Source organism: Pectinophora gossypiella, chromosome 14 (assembly GCF_024362695.1).
Source record: "Pectinophora gossypiella chromosome 14, ilPecGoss1.1, whole genome shotgun sequence".
NCBI lineage: Eukaryota > Metazoa > Arthropoda > Insecta > Lepidoptera > Gelechiidae > Pectinophora > Pectinophora gossypiella.
The window spans coordinates 8,985,452-9,007,028 of record NC_065417.1 but is presented as its reverse complement, the minus strand read 5'-3'; the positions used below and the strand labels follow the sequence as shown (position 1 = coordinate 9,007,028).

General features: G+C 37.3%; 1 long non-coding RNA gene across 1 annotated transcript in view; it reads right to left on the bottom strand.

Annotated features, from left to right (window-relative positions):
* Positions 1 to 5,319: 5,319 nt before the first annotated feature.
* The window catches only part of LOC126372897 (uncharacterized), a 78,957-nt gene continuing 62,699 nt past the window's right edge, over positions 5,320 to 21,577 (bottom strand). Inside the window, exon 3 of the long non-coding RNA XR_007567237.1 lies at positions 5,320 to 5,348. This is a non-coding gene — a long non-coding RNA (uncharacterized LOC126372897). The remainder of the gene's footprint in view (positions 5,349 to 21,577) is intronic.

Sequence of the window (21,577 nt, the reverse complement as noted above, 5' to 3'; positions counted from 1 at the left end):
TTTGATACCAATTAATAAAAAAACATAGAACACTTTCAGCTGCTGGCTTGTCTTCCCGGGCATGTCGTAAAAACCGACAGAGGGATTGTGTCCTCTAACATGATGGACTATGTTATGGGCGATAGGCTGATCCCTTATCACCATAAGGTTTATCATATCCAGCTTACGACATCATATCAACAGTAGCTGCAAGTTATCTTCGATTACTTGTGGCTCTGCCCACCCCACAAGGGGTTACGGGCGTGAGTTTATGTATGTATGATACCAATTAATCAAATTGGCTTTTGTTTTTGTTCCACGTTCGATGTAGCCTACGGCGATATGTTCTGCTACTAATATAATGATGTTTTGCTTCTCCTGTCTGTGAGTTCGTTAACCCTGGGTCTCCGCTTACTTTACCTGATTTAATAAATATTAACTGATTATTATAGAAGTGAAAGTGTGGAAGTGTTTCGTGAAAGAAGGGGGAGGCCTTTGCCCAGCAGTGGGACACTAACTAGGCTACAGAAAAAGAAAATTTTGTAAGTAGTACTACCTACCTAAGTAATGATGGTTAAATTAGATATTGTAATTGGCAGCCTTCAGACGTCACACACACAGTTGCGCATGTTGATAATTTCAATGTGTAGTAAAAAAATAAATAAAAATAAAATAAAATATTTTTTATTACGGGTAACCTGGACCCAGGTTGTTAGTAACAATGATTTCTTACTCACTAATATTAGTATTACATAGATACACAATACACACACATACACAATAAAAATAAATAAAAATAAGACATTTATTTACTGCTCCTGTACAAGTGACTCATGGGGCAACGAGTCATGTACGGACAGTCCAGCCTACTTACAATCATGCTCAGGATACTGTGTCTGTGTAAAACGAGGGGTTGTTTGTATGAAGTATCCGGGGTGTGTTTTAGGGTAAAAGACGTTCACAAGCAAAAGTTCACGGCATCAACCACAAGGGTGACCACGGACATCGGATTGATGCTGGGTTTGAAAAGAGTGAAAAAGGAGGATCTGAAGTAATAGGTACTTGGCATTCTAGCTTAGCTTGAACAGCAATTATTTTCTTGAAAACCTCTGAAATGAATTGTGCTTATTACAAACGTACATAGAACAAACCCTCGCAGGATCACGTTATTAAAAAAAACCTATAGGATTGAATAGGTACAAGTCAAAACTATTGTAAACAAATATTCCAATAGTTCTATTTAAATTTCAGTCTCAAATTTTAGTTTGAACGGATAAAAGAAAATTAACATAGAAATCAATAAATGAATTCCCAGATAACATCATACTTGAAATTCCCATCAATGTGGGACTTCCCACGCTACGTTCCCCAAAAACAAAATAGATGGCGCTGTAAAAATGCCTTCGTTTAAACTTCTAATTTCATATATAACAGACATTAAGCATCTTATATCTTTGTCTTTGGGTATAAATGATGATCCTTTTTCTTACACCCAGGCACAATAAATCTTCCACCCATTATTATTCTGATCAAAATAAAGAGATGCAATATTAGGTGTTCACGCCAACGTGAACGCACCAATAACAGTATTGAAAGACGGCAACCCCGAGACGTTCTTCCGTTCCCGGTCTATATTATCTGTGCTCTTTCAATTTCACTCTCTCTATCTATCTCCGCGTCACGCACGTAACGACCGACTATAACAATCGCGTACGCGCACAAAATGTAATGAAACAATCAAGTCAATAAACAATCCCCCTCAAGAAACGAAGCTTTCATTGAAGCAATCCCATCAATCTGCTAAACACCTACAACAAACAATAACCCCACGCCGGAGCTACTGCAGCGCCGACATTAGGTATCAGCAAAATTCTGTAGCATATGTGATCCAAATATCAGGAAATTATTTAAATATTTATATTTTTTAATAATTATGTACGCGAGTGATGAGAAAATAGGTAATTATCACATAATCTAGACAGCGCCTATATTATTTTTGGAGATCGAAAGTTCCTCATTATGCGGTAATATTACTTCGGTCGAATAATTGACCATTCTAACTGCATCGGGAACGTCAGCAAATTGGTTCTTGTTAATTGATTCACATTCGACATCGCCGTCGTGGATGTCTCCACTAATTCCATTACTCGGCAATTGTCAAACTTCACTTCATTTGCATACTTCGATACCAAACCGATTTGTACTATTCCCTATTCTATAATATATTTCAATTTGTATACTGGACTGGAGGCAAATGAAAAACAGAACGTGTTCAGCGTAAAAACTGACAGAAGGATTCTTTCCTCTTATGATCATCTCCACTATCATCATCTGTCGCTAAACGGTTCTATCATGTATTATACATCTTAGAAATTCTCGTCAGAAAATCAATCAATAGTTCGTTATTTCCTACAATACAACAGTCCTCAACTGAGTCAGTCCACGAATCGTCTTCTGGGGGGTTTAAACGCCACATTGAATCAATTCATTTAAAAAGCAATATTGCTATTTGACATTTGTTTACATTGCGCACTACTTTTATATGCGCAAATGTCAAATTGTAATATTGCTATTTCGATGAATTGTTTAACACCATGTGGTCTTTTTAACTCCCTCCAAACCCCCCCTTTACTTGTGACCCTGCCCATCCCACCAGACACTACTGATTCTAGTATTCATCAGTCATCACTGGCGAGAATCTAAGTATGTACGTATCTACTAGGTATATCAACTATTAGGTACTCTATGTCTATAGTAAAATATGTTTTATACGCCGAATGCCCATCCATAGACCGCATTGCAATGATTGTACTTCTTTTCCTAATTTTCTGGTCCGTTGGGGTATGAAATAAGTCCTCTACAAATATTTCTCTCGGCAATCGCGTCTCATCTTTATTCCAGTCGCTTTGGATTACGTGTATAACTATTGTAAGACAGACCTTTTATATATAAGGTATATCTAAAGGTATATTTTTATGAAAACAAAAGTAAGAAAAACAGAGCTGTGGTAGCCCAGTTGGTAGAACGCTTGCTTCTCATTTTGAGGTCGCAGTTCGAATTCAGCACAGGCCTAAACCAATGATTGTCGAATTTGTTTTCGAATTGATAGTTGGATTATATCACGTCCTCAGCGGTGATGGAAAATATCGTGTGGAAACCCACATTCCCGAGAAATGCATTTTCGGAGGTATGTGACCCTGTGAAAAACGGGATGATGATGAAAAGTAGGAAAACAGAAGTAATACTTACTATTACTTACTTATTATTACTACTATAATTACTAGAAGAGCTTACAAGGAACACATTGAAGAGACAGCGAATATGAAGTCTTATAAATATGTTAATTGACTCTAAGTATATATAAGTAGACAATGCTACAACAAGGCAGCGGCTCATGGTTAAAAATACGATTCAAAGATGGCAATTAGTAGATTTTATTATAACAGTTTTAATTGGAAAATCTCTTTGATTTCTTCGAAAAGAGAAATAGCTTATTACCTATTAACAAATAAAACAGAATGTGCAAGAACACTTGAAATTGATCCGCCTTTGTACTGCAATGGCTACTAATTGATCATTACATCGAACCACAAACAAGGCGAAGGATACAGCCAGGACTATTCCCGTTACCAATTTAGGTTTTGGAGTTCTAAAGTTAGATAATAGGTAACGGTTCTTGGGCTATGTACAAATTTTTTTTTGTTCTGTTGACTGAAATATAATATACTTTATTGCACTTAACAACTAGTTACATCACAAACAAGAAATGGACGTGTATAAACGTGTTCTCAACGAGTTTCTTGGGCTGTTTCTTGAGCCTGACATTTCCGTCCTGGCGAATTGAGAACAAACCTTTTAACTAGCATTCTATGTTGTTAGTAGATACACAAAGTTAGTTCGACGTTTGATGTACTTAATTGATAACTGGTAATTGAATTCCATCGGTTTAGTATTGTTTACATTGGAAAGCGGTTTGTCTAACTTTAAATTATTGTAGTTGTTACAATATAGTTTGTTCTAAGTTGAGAATTAGGTATATTGGCGGGTGAAGCTATTTCAATATTCAATATATTCAATATTCTTTATTTGCATACTAGTAATGTGTGTTTGCAATAAACAATATTGTTTATTTATTAGTTTAAAGCACAGCTTAGCTTTTTATAGCTTATTTAGCTTAGATTTTTTAACTTTAATTATTGATGCGGCTGTATTTCTTGATATGCTATAAATCAGAGGCAAAATAATGAGGAACCAAATAAGTTCACTAAAAATTTTCTTTAGGTTTGGTTCGCACGGCAAATTACTGTGGGATTTTGGGTTTGCTCAATTACAGTCTAGTACGGTTCAAGCACTTATTTTTATTTTATCCTCTTCGTATTACACCACCATCGTTTTCCGTCCGCCATCAGCTCTCTTCCCTTCTCCTTCCCTTCTCACTCCTTCTATCCCTCTCACTCATTCACACTCCTTCACTCAATCTATTATTTCTCTATACATCCCTTCTATGCTCTATACCTTCTGTACTACTCATGTTACTCGTCTACTTCTCACACAATCATCTCAACTCACCTTTCACTCACTCAGCTACACGCCTACATTAATGTAAAGTCTTTCATCTTAAAATTCGCGAATAATGACTGCCAGCTTTGGGATATAAAATAATTTAATGAAATACACACACACGAATTTTGTGACAGAAAATTCCACTGAATTATGAGCTGAATAATTCCCTCATCAATATAATTCGGTCTTCAATATATCGGGAAAATGATACATAGGTACCTATATGTGACTAAGCTTCACAGATTGAAATTGATTCGCACGGGTTCGCTAGAATTTCCACAGATTAGCTGTCAATGAGAGTTGCAGCTCACATAGATGTGCTGATCAGCTGATCACAGAGCGTGATGTCCTTTTGCATTTGGCATGTTATTTTGACAAGAACAAAATGAATAGAATAGAATATAATTCTACTGCGCGATGTTATTATGATTATCTGACGAACGTGGACCTCCCAGAGATGAATACTTGAAATATTTCGGTCTTTAGAGGCTTTAGAAACTGTCTTTCCTCTTACCTACTTATTTATTTTCTGGGCGATATGACACAACCTGTAATTAGGTGGTTTACCATCGCATTGGAAGGTCGGATAGATCGCTTTTGTAAAAAAATTGTTAAAAATTAGATTTGTGAATAAAAGTTGCGTTCACGTAATAAACTAATATACTTAAAACAGCTAAAAGCCTCCGTGGTCTAGTGGTTAGAGCGTTAGGCTCACGATCTGGAGGTCCGGGTTCGTTTCCCGAAGGGGACTTTGTCGAAATCTTTGTCAAAATTTGTTTGGTAAGGACTTTTCAGGCTTGAATCACCTGATTGTCCGAAAAAGTAAGATGATTCCGTGCTTCGGAGGGCACGTTAAGCCGTTGGTCCTGGCTATTAGCCGTAAAAACACCTCCACCAACCCGCATTGGAGCAGCGTGGTGGAGCATGCTTCATACCCCCTCCGGTTGATTGAGGGGAGGCCTGTGCCCAGCAGTGGGACGTATATAGGCTGTTTATGTAAGTATGTAAAACAACTAAGCAATAATGTTGGTAAGCTGTCGTACTAAAGTTTGCAGTCTTGCAGAGGAGAATGAGTAAAATAATACCTACTATTTGCCGTAGTACATTAAAGCGAGGCTGAGATCGGATTCACTTTGCATAGCACTTGAAATTCAAATGGTGCAGTTCATATTGAGCCTCCCCTTGTCTAAGTGTCTACCGGTTGCCATAGCAACTGTTTCTATAGGCTGTTAAGGCATTATTTGCACGAAAAATATTGTGCGGTATTTTTAAATGTAAGTATGCGTGATATAAATTTCTCGCCCTTGAACTGCTGAAAATACCTATTAAGTATTTGAAGGCTTAGACGGAATATTTTTACAAGAATTATAATAATTATTATTTACTCATTAAACACTTTAAAAATGGAAACTTATAATTTCAGCTACAAACATGTTTATTCACAAACTCAGAGATTTAACGTTTTCTTATTTTTAAGGAAAAATATAGCGCGGATTTTTATCTTAGTGCACACTAAGCCTTAATGTTAGAAGGGGTAGAAAAAATAGAAATACTCAACATTTGTGATTTATTTCATTTTAAAAATAATTTTTATTCCTCTATAGAAATTAAAATAGAAGCGTTTCATTAAAATTCATTTTTATTCCATTATGGAAGTTAACATTTTAATAGGATCGTTTGTTTAAATCAGAGTTTATATCGTAGAAATATGTCATCTAACATCTAAAGAATATTCTTTACGCGCTAAATGACAAGGTACAAAGTACTATTTGTAGATAATTTTAGTTACCTAGGACTTTAACAAGGTGTTACAGTTGTTACGGCTAGTAACAAGGAAATACATTGGAGTACATATTCAAAACAGTGGGCTGCAAACCGGAGCGATGAATAAAGCGTTCATGCATGCATGACAAATGAAGTCGCGCAGTCCTGTTTTTGAAATAAACATCGTGCAATTGAGTGTATATCAGACACGCCTAAAACACGCCAACTACTGCAATATTCCATTCTTTTTTTTTTAAGAAATAAATTAACTATTTCTGGCCCCGGTTGCTGGCCCGATGGATACGACTGCACGCAGTCAAACAAATATAGTCTGCCGCCATCGGGGGTCCAACCGGCCTCGATTACTTATTTGTTACTAATACTAGATTTAAGTTTGTAATGTTACTAACAAATATGGATGTTTTTTTTATAAGTCCGAAATAAACTTTTATTATTATTGTATGTCTTTTTCATATCTCGGGCCTATGGAGGCCCGATTATTATTATTTCTGTTTCAAATCTTCATCTATCCATAACGGCATCAAATTAACCTATCCAGGTGGGGTTTCACAAATGAGGCGGACCTTTAGTGTGAGTGTAGAGCAGCTCCGCAGACCATGTCCCACCTAATCGCATGCCCACTGTGCCCTGAAACCGGCACGCGGGAGGACTTGATAAGGGTTTCCGCCTGCGCAATTGCCGTTACAGCATTTTTGGCTGATAAATTATAAGTAAGTTACGTTGTTCGACTTGTCATCGACACGAAAGAAGTTCGCGGCAACAAACACTTTAAAATTCCAATATCGACCCCACCAGCGTGATCGACGGTTTCCTTCTTCCAGTACTTATCGCTATCGGCCCATTAGGGTTGATAATTTTGTACCGGGCGAGAGCCCTCAGTGCTCCCCATTTGTCCAGCCAACACGTTACTGCTATCTAAGGCAACCCAACTAATTAAGACACAACATCAATCATCATGTCGCTAGTCAAATACCTACCAAAACGCAATTCTCGGGAATGTGGGTTTCCTCACGATGACTTTTTTTCTTTTTTGACGTGACTTATTGTAGATTTGCCGCAGATGGCATTAACTACTTAGCCGGACAAATGGGGAGCGCTGAAGGCTCTCACCCGGTACTACATTTAAAACAACAGGCCTGAGGGTGCCCAGTTGGGCGCGAACCTCGGCTCAGGGCGTCATCTGAGAGGAAAAATATTTGAAAGAATTAATCCCCTCACGATGACGTTTTTTTTCAATAATTTCCAAAATCAATGGTTAGGTTAGATTAGGTTAGGCCAGTGCTGGATACGAACCGTTCTTCAAACTGGGTTACCACGTCTCCTATAATAAGTAACGTCAACAAAAAAAAAACCTTCATACCTAAACTCGCCTGGCTTTCCCAAAATGTTGCACACGTTTGTGTAGAGTGTACACCTCTAAAAGGTTTTACAAGGCGGATAAAGCCCCATAATAGTGGCTGTATTGTTCCCCCCCCTCATTGGAGCAAGCCTCTCGAGGTATCGGAATCCAAAGTACTCGTAATGTGCAGTTCGTGTCGGAAAGAAATTGTTTGTAAAATCTCTAAGCAGTATTAGAGGTATTTTAAACTTCTTACACGTACGAGCTTGTGTTATACTGAACTTTATTGACGCAAAAAAGACTTAAGTCTTTACATAATTAGTTGTAGCTCTTTGTGATGATTTCCGATACCGACCCCGCCGGCGTGGTCGACGATTTCCCTCATTCAGCGCTTATCGCTATCGACCCACTAGGGTCGATTAATTCTTTCAAATATTTTTCCTCTCAGACGACGCCCTGAGCCGAGGTTCGCGCCCAACTGGGCACCCTCAGGCCTGTTGTCTTAAACGTTGTACCGGGTGAGAGCCTTCAGCGCTCCCCATTTGTCCGGCCAAGTAGTTAATGCCATCTGCGGCAAATCTACAATAAGTCACGTCAAAAAAAAAAAAAAAAAAATGTGATGATTTCTATACCTAAAAATTATCAATGATCGAAAAAATAATTTCACTGTCACAGAGTTATGAATTATGTAGAATTAGATCTCTCTCGACCTATGCTTCTATTCTGGACTACAGGCTGGTAAAAAAAAATAGAACACGTTCAGCTGCTTGTTTTCCCGGCCATGTAGTGAAATCTGACAAAGGCATTGTGGCTTGATCCTATGTCTCCATAAGGTTCATCATACACATCTCTCGACTATGTTTCCACAGTGGTTGCAAGTAGTCTTTGATTACTCGTGCCTCTGCCCGTTCCAGAAGGGATTAAGGCCGTGAGTATATGAATGTGTAAAAAAATACAGTACAAAATATGACCTGCGACCACCATCATAACTAAAAGTTCAACAAAACCTTCAAGGGGCCGACTTAGTGGAAATTGTGACGCCATTTTCTCCCATATAAGTCGATGAAAAATAAATTTTCCCATAAGATAGAAAGAATATTGTATCCGTCGAAAAAAAGGGTAATGGCGACAAGAAAATCCAATCTCTTCGTGCAAATGTGAACATGTATTGTATCTGATGGCTCTACTGCGGCAATAGTGGTGTTTCCTACGTATCATTGAATATCTTAACATTGGCATACTTTATGTGTGTTGCGACATCTATTTGGTGTAATGGCTTGACCAGGTTCCGTGTTCTACTCCCGGTCGACTGCGTTTTAGGTAATTAATATTTCTAAATGACTGGGGTTTGGGTACTTCTGCACCAACCAGCTGTGGAGCAGCGTGGTGGAATGTACCAATCAATCGGTCGGCAAGAAACCCGTACCAATAGGTACGTTTAAAGGTTGTTTTGTTAAAATGAAGAAAAACCTTTTACGTTGAGTATGTAACGGGCTTTTTTACTACTCTGTGCGAATCAAACGAGTACACAGCGATTAGGTGTAGAAGCAGAAATAAAAGCAAAACTACCTACTCAGACACGATAACCAATGCCGTAAACGAAAATTACACTCGTCCTATCTTACCATTACCCGAAATGCTACCCTTAGCGTGATCAAAATGAGCGTGAGAGCCATTTTGTCGTGACCTCTACGGCACAGGCCAATAAAACTGGTTAAGGACGGCGAAAACCCGATGAAATTCGCCTTTACGAGTCCCTCGTAAACTAAATATCACTGCCCACTACGGTTGTCCACAATCCAATATGGTATTAAGCCTAAAGATACAAGACACGTCCGCAGTAAATCATTTTTTATTTATTCATTCAGCGAACATACAGAAAAACAATGAGATCTCATTTACAGGGAATGTAAATTGGTTGGGGCTTTGAGCGGCATATCAAACAAATTGGTGTATCGCATCTACTTGAACATTCTTATACATAGCCATATGTTTAAATTTTCCGCGTGTCGCATAATTCATCGATCCGACCAACACAGCCCTCTACGTAATCCAGTCCTTAGTTTCGTTGTTGCCTACCCTGGCTAATTCCCTTATAACACTATTTTATTGCTGTATAACTTTCCCGTTGACCTAATTTTAACAACTTCTGAATGAAAGTTATTGTTCCATTGAAAACTTGACAAAATTAAGTCCATTCATTCATTAATTGACTGCCCTTTTCAACTCTCTGAGGTATAATCCGCCCCTCTTTTCATTTTCTGCCAATTTGATTCCAGTAAAGTTCAGTTATTTTGAAAATTTAAAATCCTAATTTGGATGTTCCATTCAAATTGATTCGCGGTAAATTGGAGATGTCCTTAGAAAAGGATCGACGATCTACTCTGAACAGGCGCGTGTGTATGAAGCGATTGATGAATGTGGAGAAAACAAGAGAAGGGTGTCAGGATCGAAGCAAATGGAATTCTATAGTCCCGTTGGGAAATAGGCGTGAGTTTATGTATGTATGTATGATTTGCGGTAAAACCACTATTGTTACTTCATAGCGGCGATAATATCGAAAAAAACGTTCGTTTTAACTTATATTTCTATACCGTTGAAAGTTAAAGAAGTAGTAACAGAATTAAATGAAATATGTGTGAAACAGGGTCCACATAATACCAGCGTCGTGGTTCACGCCGCGACTTGTGCTGAGTGAGGCCCTTTTATCTCAGGACGTCCACCACCACCTTATGGTCATTTCGACAAACATCCGTCTTGCTTTTTTTAATTGTTTTAGTGGAAATTTGATATGATGTTGTTGACTTTTTTTTGTGTGTGGCGTCCTTTTATAATAAACTTTTTCTATTCTATTCTATAAACAATCCGCGACAGTTAGCACAAGCGTCAATTATATTATTAGTGGTAATAAATCATATTTTACGTCAGTACGTATGTAGATATTCAAGAGAGCCAAGGTAGCCCAGTTGGTAGAACGCTTGCCTCTCACTTTCAGGTCGCAGGTTCGAATCCAGCATAGGCCTAAACCAATATTATTGTCGAATTTGTTTTCGAATTCATGTTTGGATAATAAATGATTATCTCGTGCTCAGCGGTGAAGGAAAAGATCGTGAGGAAACCCACATTCCCGAGAAATGTATTTCGGACGTATGTGACCTGCCCTGCATTGGTAGGTCAGACAGGCAATCGCTTCTGTAAAAGCCGGACCTAATGCTAGGGAGATGATGTATGTAGATATTTAAATAGGAAATAACTATTAAACTGCTCATGAACTAGCAAGAGAAATTACAAATACGCGGAAAAAAAATGAAACGCGTAAAAGAGGCGTAGAAAACCCAAAGCGTTGCGGTGTCAAAATAGAAGAAAAGGAAGGAACCCAGCCGATGGGATGTAAATAACCTCCAATCTGACACACTCAAGGGTTTGAAAGCAATCTAGGGGCATACTATTTTTCATTTGAAACCAACACAAAGCAATTGTTGGTTGTTATTGCCCTCATCGGAAAATAGGTGCTCCCGTATTGAACGCTATTCTTTCTTTTTTCAGCTGAGATGATAAGGAAAGTGGTTTATGTACTTACTGCTTTATATAGATCCTTTGTGTTCTCTGCGATAATATTTACTCCACCCGCTCGTTTGTTAAGTGTATGTTTGTAACAGTTGCTTTAGTTGAAAAATAGGCAGATAAAACACATCCCTAATCATTCTACTTTTAAACACAACAGATTATGATCTCAAATCCAAATCACCCCGTTAGCGTGTTCCAAACAATTTACAGAAACAACTCGTTATGAACATAAAACGCGTAACTAACTGGACACCATTCATTTCCTTACCCCTTGACACGACAGAATTGTCTATCCTACAATCTGGCGATTTTCCTACGCATAATAAACCAGTAAATCCTACGAGTGACACCCTAACACCTCAAAAATAAAAATAAAGTTACCTCAACCCCTACGATACGCGTAAGCGTTTTAACCCTCGCTTCCCCTAATGCATGGCCGTCCATTTTTCTAGACCGGACGATGGGGGCCAAACATCCGTAAATCCGAATAAAGTGCCCACATATATGGGTGCTTACGTGGGTACCCTCACCTACTTGCCGCGTAGTTGTTTATAATATGTCCACGTATAACCCTTAAATTATCATTTTGCTTGGTAAGCCGAAAAGTCTTTTTTGCGTTTCGGTATATTGTTTCCTTTCGTGAGAATGTACTGGGGAACGCTGAAATGGTTTCTGTAATGCTAATTCTAACGAAGATAAAATATAAAAAGCAAACTAAACTGTGCAATATATATCTGTATATATATGAACTCCTTGTCAGTTCTTCTTAGAATACGCACGTAACATAAGCCCACTACTGTATCCCTCCCGATTGGGTTAGTGACGGGTACATCCATCGCAGAAAAATGAACTAAGTAAGTACACCCACCTCACCGAACTTTCTATACCAACATGATACGAGTAGGTGGCGAGCCTTATCGCCGCCGTCTATAATGGTTGAGCCAACTGTGTCAGTGAAAACTGCACTTAATCCGCGTAATCGGAAGGATAAATATTTAAGCAGCACATTCAAGGTTCTTTGAAAAACAAATTTGATTTGATTTTCATTTTCATAAATTAGTTTTGTCTAAACCGTTCCATGAATACAGATATATCCGTCTTTCGATCTATAGATGGGAACGTAGTTTTCTCTCAGAATAAGTGAAATAATGACCCGATTTCTCAGAACCACGAATATTTTCCTGAACAATCTCGTGTCTGGTGGAGAAATATTAAATATAAGTAATGAAAAGAAAAGGGAGCTTAACTTGTGTCCATCATTTTCTGACGAGGGTACAGTTTTTACATTCTAACTGACGTATTTTGGGGATATCTCCAGTGCTGACCTAAAACCGTTTCAGCCAGATTTCGGAATCTAAAATGCCTGCTTATTCAGAGGTCGAGCTAAGGAATATATATGAGAGTACAGTGATAAATGTCCTTACTATGTTTTGAACTTCAAGCTGTGAAGACCTGAATGTTAAAAGAATCAAAACGTTCCTATCATTTAAAGCTTTGGTGTTGGTAATTTTATGTTCTAAAATAGGAGTTCGGAAGCCATAAGAGCAGTTCCCTTTGTTTTATAAACGAATTATTGTTAATCAGCGTCTTTGAAGCTTAATCTTATTTAACTTGCTCATTTTGGACTGAGCGGGGATGTGTATTTATATAATAAAATTATTAGGGAGAGACTTGGTAAATAATTTTATTTGTTTTTATATATTATCGAGAAATAATAAGCGTTGCGTCGTCTCCTCAAACATAGGTTTATAGCTTTGGATTGGAAGAATATTATCTTAAAAAAAGGATTTCTTAAGTATTATGTTAGGGGACTTTGGCGGTTTAATAATAACCCTGACACCCGGGTTGACGTATCAGCCATTTTTGTTTTCACAACCCGCACTAGAGGAGTCCCTCTAGTACCTCTTTGTTAGAGATAAGCTTAGCTGGGGGCTAAAAAGGCGACATTGAATGAATTCATCTAAGAAAGCAATACTTTTTTGAAATTTGTTGGCATTGCGCAAATTCCGTAATTATTATAGTAATAGTAGTATTATAGTAATGTGGCTTCCCAAGCCAGATGCAGTCTTTGGCGCAGGACGGCGACGCTACCTACTCCATTTGTCCCCCTCTCGGAGAACCTTCCACCGGGTTATGAGCTGACCAGGCCGACCTGGAAATCTTTAAATAGACTCCGCACACAGGTTGGCCGAAGTAAAGATAACCTGTCCAGGTGGGGTTTTCTCATCGGGTCGGATCTGAGCTGCGTGTGTGGTGTTACGCCACAGACTATGGCTCATCTGATAACTTGCCCCGCGTGCCCTGATACTTGCACGCGAGAGGGGCTGATGAGTGCCACCGAGGATGCTGTTCGAGTGGCGGAATACTGGGCTGAAGAAATCTAATGCCATCGAAACGACAAGAAGAAGATAGTAATAATAAATAGTATAGTTTCAGTAAGAAGTGTTTCACTGGTTTGAAAAATCTGGTCAGACTTATGGAAAGCGATTTGTTAGTAGAACAATCCCAAAAAAGTCGTACTATTTCTGCGTTTTTGTTGTTATTTGCGTTTAATTACAAACTGTATCCTTTAGAAACGTCCGTTAAGATTCAATCTCTTATTGTATAAATGTCCCACCATGTCATTATGTCGTATCACGTTAATACCCTCAAATGAACAATAACGTTATCAAGATAGGACAGCTCTTAGTGTAGGGTTGCCAAATATTCGAGGTTTCTTACGATAATGATTTTATTCAATTGAAATCCGATGGGCTGATCGCCATAACGTTCATCATATTGTCCATCTCACCTTCTACTGGGCTCATAGAATGCTATCAGGTGGTCTGTATATCTAGTGATAGAAGGTATCTACTCTATAAAATTGATGGATTATGATAAATCAGCGAAGGGCTACACACATAAATTCATGCTTGCATGGAGTTACGGAATAATACTACGTATAGAACGGCAACTCTCCGCTCCCCACTAGCGGCTGAGCTAGGTTTACCTCACCCCCGTCGAACATACTTGTGACCATTCCGCACATTATAATTACACATCTACCATCAAAGTGGCTGCAAGCAGCAGGTATGATTTGTGATTGTAGCTCTGCCAACCCCTTTAGGGATCACAGGCGTAAGTTTATGTTACTTTAATATTTCAGGAGGCAGCCATACAGGCAGTAATATTAAATCAAAGCGTTGGGACTATCATACGGTTTCCTTAATGATGCAGCATGCCATCTCAATCAAACGTAACATTATCTAGGGAGACCCCTCTGTTATTAGGTACTGAAGACTTGATATCTTCAGTAAATTAATTAAGAAACACAACTTTATTGTTGACAAGCGGCCCGTCCTGACTTCGCACGGATGGACATATATTTTTTAAGAGTACATTTTAATAAGAAATTGATTGATTTTTTTTTATTTAATTATATTTACCTAATATTTTTCTAATTTATAATTTTTATGTCTACTGTGTAATTTTAATTTTACTTAATTGTATAAGTTATCTACGCCGTAATTGTCATATATATTAGTCACAATACAGTCACCTTCTAAATGTAAAATGTTTTAATGTATGTGATGTGGCTGTGCTTTTTAAATAAATAAATAAATAAGACTTCACTAATTATTTCTAGTTATAAATATAGCCTCAGTACTTAGGGATAATGTTGCATTATAACGGTGAAATAATTTATTTGAAATCGCCCCAGTAGTAATAACTGCTCATTAGAGTTAATTCAATAAAAAAAAAATACAAATCTTTCCTCTTTATAATGTTAGTATAGATAGATAAGAACAGTCGATGAAGTATACATTTCCAAAAACACATCAGCAAATTATTATTTCTTGGATAATAACGGAAACTTTCACAACAAATGAATTTTCAATTTTCGCTTTACATTTGATTAAATTTTAAAGTGTTTTTATTTCTGTCTGAGCGATTCAAATTCTTTGCACATACCTAGAATTCATACATACATTCCAATGGGGCTACGATTACTACGGTTCTATACGTAACTCTCCGCTCCCCACCAACGTCTGAGCTAGGTTTACCTCACCCCCCCCCCCCCCATCCCTCGAACGATTTGAATCGTATGGTGTCAGACGTAACACACACAGATGTGCGTGTACGATAATGTCAATGTGTAGTGTCTGTGTACAACGAAGTTGTTTGTATAAAGTGTCCGGGGTGTGGCAGGATCACAAATAATCAGAAAACATACATGACTTGTATGTTATTTTTTTTAGGTACTTAGTACATAATTTATAATTGTTACACACCGCTAACCAAACCCATTCAATACATCTTACGGCCCTCATGTTGTGATTTCATCCAATAAAACTACCTTCTTACTTCTTACCCTATTTTAAGTACTTACCGGGTTTCCATTCCTTCCACAGAGCATGAAACCAAAATTATGCTCCGCCGCAAAGAGGTGAAAGTTATTGAAATTATTTTATTACATAAAGCCGACTCCAAACGCATGACGCATATTATACTTGAAATTTTTAGACTAAAGTTAAGGTTATAATGAGCAGAAAATTTACGATACCTAGTTATAAAAAATGTACCAATTACGTATTTGTCATTTGTAGTAATTGTCTCTACAAGAAATATTATACTAAGAAATGCTCCATTCACTGTAAACAATTTCGTCAGTTTTTTACAGCCATACCCGCTCGATGATTGTAAAAAAGTAGGTACTTATTTTTCTTACCCAAAATAGGTTTTAGGTATTTTTCTACGCTCTAGTGGTAAAAAGGCACTTCTAGTAAAGGACGAGGTCGTTTTGAATCCTTGCTCTGTGTCTCTCCCCAACTATCCCCAACATCGGTCTCACTTCCTGATCTACTGCTAGGGGATGATCACCCTCGTGATTTGAATAATTCACGTCGGTTTAAACTAGGCTTGAGCATCTGGGTATAGGAACAGCAACCCTTTGGGTTACGCTCGAGTGAATTTCTTGTATTTGCTTGCTATATGTATTTTCCTGGTAGGCACCTACTTGCGGTAACTGTGAATGATTTGTCTATTTATCTAAATATAATATAAGGCCAGGCGCGCACTACGAGTTTTTACCAAAAAGTTTTAAATTGTATTGCGCGCACTTGACGGCAGAGTCACCGCAGCGGCGCAGTATTAAAGTACGACATTATGTCGCTGTTTTTTTCTGCCGCGCGGCGAAAAACTCGTATTGCGCGCCTGGCTTAATACAGGAGAAACGGGCTGTCATATCCACGCATATAGGCAAAACAGCGTAACTCAGTCTCCCTTAGTTACTAAGTTTCCATCTCGACGGATCTAATTCCTATCCCACGATTGGCCAAAATTAACAACTGTTGCGACTATTGAAGTTTTAGCCAAACGCATATTATAACTTCCAACAAGTCACAATAAGCACTAATATGCGTCAAGACAAACTAAGTTATACGAACACCCTACTGAAAGTTGAAATTTGAAAGCTTCCATTATTTTGTAATCAGGGGTTTTAGTAATTGTACCCACGCTATTCACGTTGCGGGTTATATACAGGTAATCAAATCAAATCAATTTAATTTGGTAGTTGTTGGGAATAAATGTAATCTGTCATGACAGGTATATAAAGGGTCGAAACAACTCTAAAATAAACTTAATAACGACATTAGATAGTGCAAAATTCAACGACGAGATATTAATTAGATGATAAATAAAAAGATAAGTAACTCAACAGCAATTTAGGATACGTGACGTGAACAAAATTAAAGTTTGAATATTTATTTTATTTTATTAAAAATAAGTACAGTACTTAATACATTTTTTTACAATTGACTGTGCAATAAATAAATGGAAGTCACAAGCTAAGAGACAAACCAACCATATAATATGTTGCAACCACAACTTTATTTGAAGGCAATTGAAAGCAAATACATTTCCGTTTACTTAAATCCTTTTCAATCAAAATCTTAGACACAGGCATTATGATTTTCATAAGGAACTCGATCAAAAATGTTTTGGTGGGTAAAAGAAATTTAGGTAAGTATAAAAAAATTACACGTGGCACTGAAAATGTAAAAGATCGTTGATCTCTGAATATATTTAGGGAAGGGCTTCATCGAATTCTTTTGTAAATAAGGTCGAGCCTTTGATTTCTAGCCTTCATTTCGATCTATTGACTCTCCAAAATAAAGGGTAGGAATTTTAATCTCGATTGAATTCTTTTACGAATATTTTCAGCCTTCTCTTTGACTTTTTTTCTTTTCCAACCTTTTTTTCAAATCGTTTTCTGTAATTCGAAGAAAATGGCGGTTCCTAAGCTATAATGCCCCAGTTAGACGACGACTAGAAGAGTCTGTAGCTACTTCTTAATTTGTTCATTCTAAATTAAAGCGCATAATGGCTCTGATTTCTGTAGACACATTCTAATTTTTAAGTTATACCAGTCATTTTCTTACCCGCCGAAAAGGAAAGGGATGATTGACTGTTGTGTGATAATTTCAAAATGAATGAATAACCCCGGCGAATAAAATTGGCACGTCGCTCATATGCAATCTGTTTCTCGTGTGCTGTCAAGTTAATTCTGTCGGGTTATTGGGCAATACAAAATTTTGGGGTTTTTTTTAAATTACTGCTTAAAATAAGATTGACGCGTTTTCCATAAATTGTATACCTATCGATCTCCCGTCCCTTTCCCTTTCGTCGGATAAGAAAATGACTGGTATAACTTAAAAAAAAAGTTAGATGGTATGTATTGGAATCGGCACCAATGTCAGGTTCTGACCGCGTTAAAATCATGGTCATAAGACTCCTTGTTTATTTTGGTATCTTAAAACGATAATTCTTGCTAAATGTTGTAAGAAAACATCGTAACGTAAAGAACATCATTTAAACAAAAATTATATATTTTTAGCGATATGAGACCCCTGTCTTTGGTTCTCGCTTCGGATTCGTACGAACGTTAACTTTAGCGTATAGGTTCTTTCCTCACTTCATATTTAATCATTAGAAATTAAGAAAAATAATCTTATCGTCAATAAAGGACGTTAGACTCGGGAACTTTTCGCACTACACCCAATTCTTATCCGATTCAAATCCGTCAAACCACGGATCCGAAGTGGTCGTACAATCATTTTTATAATAGCTTACGCACTTCATTCTATATCTCTAAGTAACTTCCTACTATCCGTCATTCTCGGATTCGGATCAGATACAAATCGGATGTAGTGAAAAGACTTGTGATGACAGTAATATAAGGATCTCTCTCGCACTCGTGATTTTATCGGCTGCAATCGCTTCTTAAAAAAAAGACAACTGTCAAATTGGGTCGTGTAGGTACGATTAATTATGAAATTCTGATTTTTAAATAAAAAACAGATCTAAAACTAACGAAAATTCAATTTCTTTTTCCTTTTTAACTTATTTATGAATAATCAAGCAACACGTAATAATAAGTTCGATTTTATCACGATTTTCTATGACGTCACAGTGTGCTTTTTCATACAAATTACATACTAATTTCATGTTTTGACGTTCAGTAAAAAGTAACTGATTTGACTACTTGGAAAATAGCCTATTGTTTTGAGAGCAGGAGCTGGATAATAACTAATGATAGAATTGACCCTAGTGTAACCCTTTCACGTGCCAACTACATACAAAATCGAAGTTAAGATGCGTGGGAGTGTTTGTAATCATAAACTGTGCTTGTGATCGTGAAAGTTAAAATCCACTTTGGATGCTAATTATAATTTTGTTTTCAATCTCAAAACTTTAAATTGAAGTAACCATTTATCATACCTTTAGTTTATAATTTTAACTGAGAAGACAAAAATGAGTGGGATGCGTATATTTTTCAAGTTCTAATTCATGTTCAATACTTATTTAACTAGGTACCTACTATACAGGGTGTTAGTGACGTCGTAACGAAAACTTTGAGGGATGATTGAGACCATGATTCTGAGATGATATGAAGTGGAATTTTCCGTCGCAAAAGTATGGAACAGAAAATAATAAAAAGAAAAACAAAAATTTTCATGTAAAAAAACTAAAAAAAATCATGAATTTTGCGACGGAAAATCCCACTTGATATCAACTCAGAATCATGGTCTGAATCATCCCCCTCAGTATTCGTTACGATGTCACTAACACCCTGTATACACAAAATAACGTTATAAGTCATTCCTATTAGCGCAGATAGAGCCATGGGTGCATGCAATTTACATACATTCGTCAATGCCATATATTTTATCACTGTCACTGTTATTTGTCATAATCGCTTGCAACTTGCTATATCCCAGGTATAAGCACATTATGAATCACGTCATCCGAAAACTCCTTTAAATTTTCTTTCCAGAAAATAACATGATTAACTAGTACTTTCAAGCATGACCTTATTTCGTTGCTCTGTTTTGAGAATTTTCCAAATAACACCCTCGAGGTCCCTTCAACCCTCTGCAACGAATGTATTTGCATATAACGACGGAAGCCTAATCAAAGGGATGTTTGCATTTCACTTCACACTGTTACCAATGGCGGGAGGTGTTACATTCCTTTATCCCAATTCTGTACACCTACACCTATGTACATACGTGTCAGAATTTTACCGTATTTGCAGAATAAACCAAATTTATTTTCGTTTGTAAATTGGCGATTGAGTCCAATAAAAGACATTTGATTTCGTCAACATCATTTCATGTTTATTTGCGAAACAAAGTGATAGGTAAGTGCCACTTAGAAAACTTTGTAGACAACAGCAAATAGATACACTCGAACTAATAAAACTTTAATGGTCTACGAATTAAGTGGAGCTACAAATCGATTATCGCTTAAAGTTTGCAATTTTAATGGAAAGCACCCTCATCACTCAAGCTTAACACATCAGATAGAGACTATGAAATGGTTTAACCCCTACCTCGCACGAAACATGAACTATTAATACTTAATAGCCGAGTAATTGCTCTGCTTCGCCGTATCTCGCAAAAAGGTTCTTCATCAAAAGATTAAAAGGGGCAGTTAACCCTGGGTATAATCCTACCTAATTAAGATGAACGAAATGAGGTAAGTACCCTAAGTACATCTCACGCTAGACTGCGGTCTCCCTAATGCAGGTGCATTACCGTCAGAGCAAAGAGAATTCTTGAGAGGTATCAATTTGCATTAGAAACCCAGTTTCGGTGCCAGCCGACGCCAACGTACAATTACTGTATAATATCTTGCTGATGGATGCAGTAGGTATTGATTTCAAGCTAGTGTTTGATATCTTAGTTAATGCTATGAGAAAGTTAAAATTTAGACAGGAATTCTTTTATACACTTCTTTGTTGACGACGATTTTCAAAATACAAGCAATGAAATGTTGTGTATTTATGTCTGCAGCAGCATTGAACATTTTGGATGTGTTTATTCACAAAATTTATTTCTTTTTCGAGCAACTCGAGTATCTGAAAACTAAATTACACAAATTGCGGAAGTCACAGCAAGCACACTCTACTAAATTCGTTCTATTCTCGCTGCAAGCGTCTGTTAAAATGTGAGCACGTATTGTCAAGTTGCGACTCTAGAATCTCCGCTCAACAGCTGTGGGAACTAAAACAAAACTAAATGAAATCATTTTACGTTTTTTCCTCGAGTTATTTCGAAATCGTCGCCATTTTCACGCTGTTGGCTTTTAATTAAAGTTGTCGGCAGCGCGAAACGGTTTCGATGCCGATTTAAAAATTCATTAAACCCCTTTTACAGGGAAGGGTTGTAAACAGCTAATTTATTTGTGCCGAATAGTGTAAAATCTTTTTTGTTTTTACTGCACGTTTTATTTCGCAGTAGGCATTCTACTTCTAAATTGTATTTGTCTGATTAAGGAAGTAACAAATACGCTGTTATGCGATTTATCGTGAAAGAAAAGATTTCTGTGAATGCCCAAATAAAATAACCCAATATATCATGACCTTACGGTTAAGCATTTTTTCGTCTTTTCCTCGATCTATTTGTTCCGCTGCATCATTCCATCTCATTTTTCCTTATTCCCAACCAATTTCATTACCATCACCTTTTTCTAACATAAATCGAGAGTACCGTAAACGTCCCGAGAAGACTTTAATGTGTTTTCGATTGCTTCTGTCGGAAGATTAACCGGATAACCTTCGCGTTACGATGGTATAAACAGTATCTTCATTTGGATAAAACGGGGTAGATACCTCATTACCATTTAGGCCCGGAACGGGTCGAATATTAAACAGGGAAGCGGATTATAGACGCGGGGAGGCGAGAATTGAATTAGAGATAACACCACGTGTTTTGTGCTAGTCAAGTGTCGCACAAAGATTGTATTGTAGCGCTGTAGCGATAAAATCAATGGTGTTCACATCCCTATTTCTATTATAAG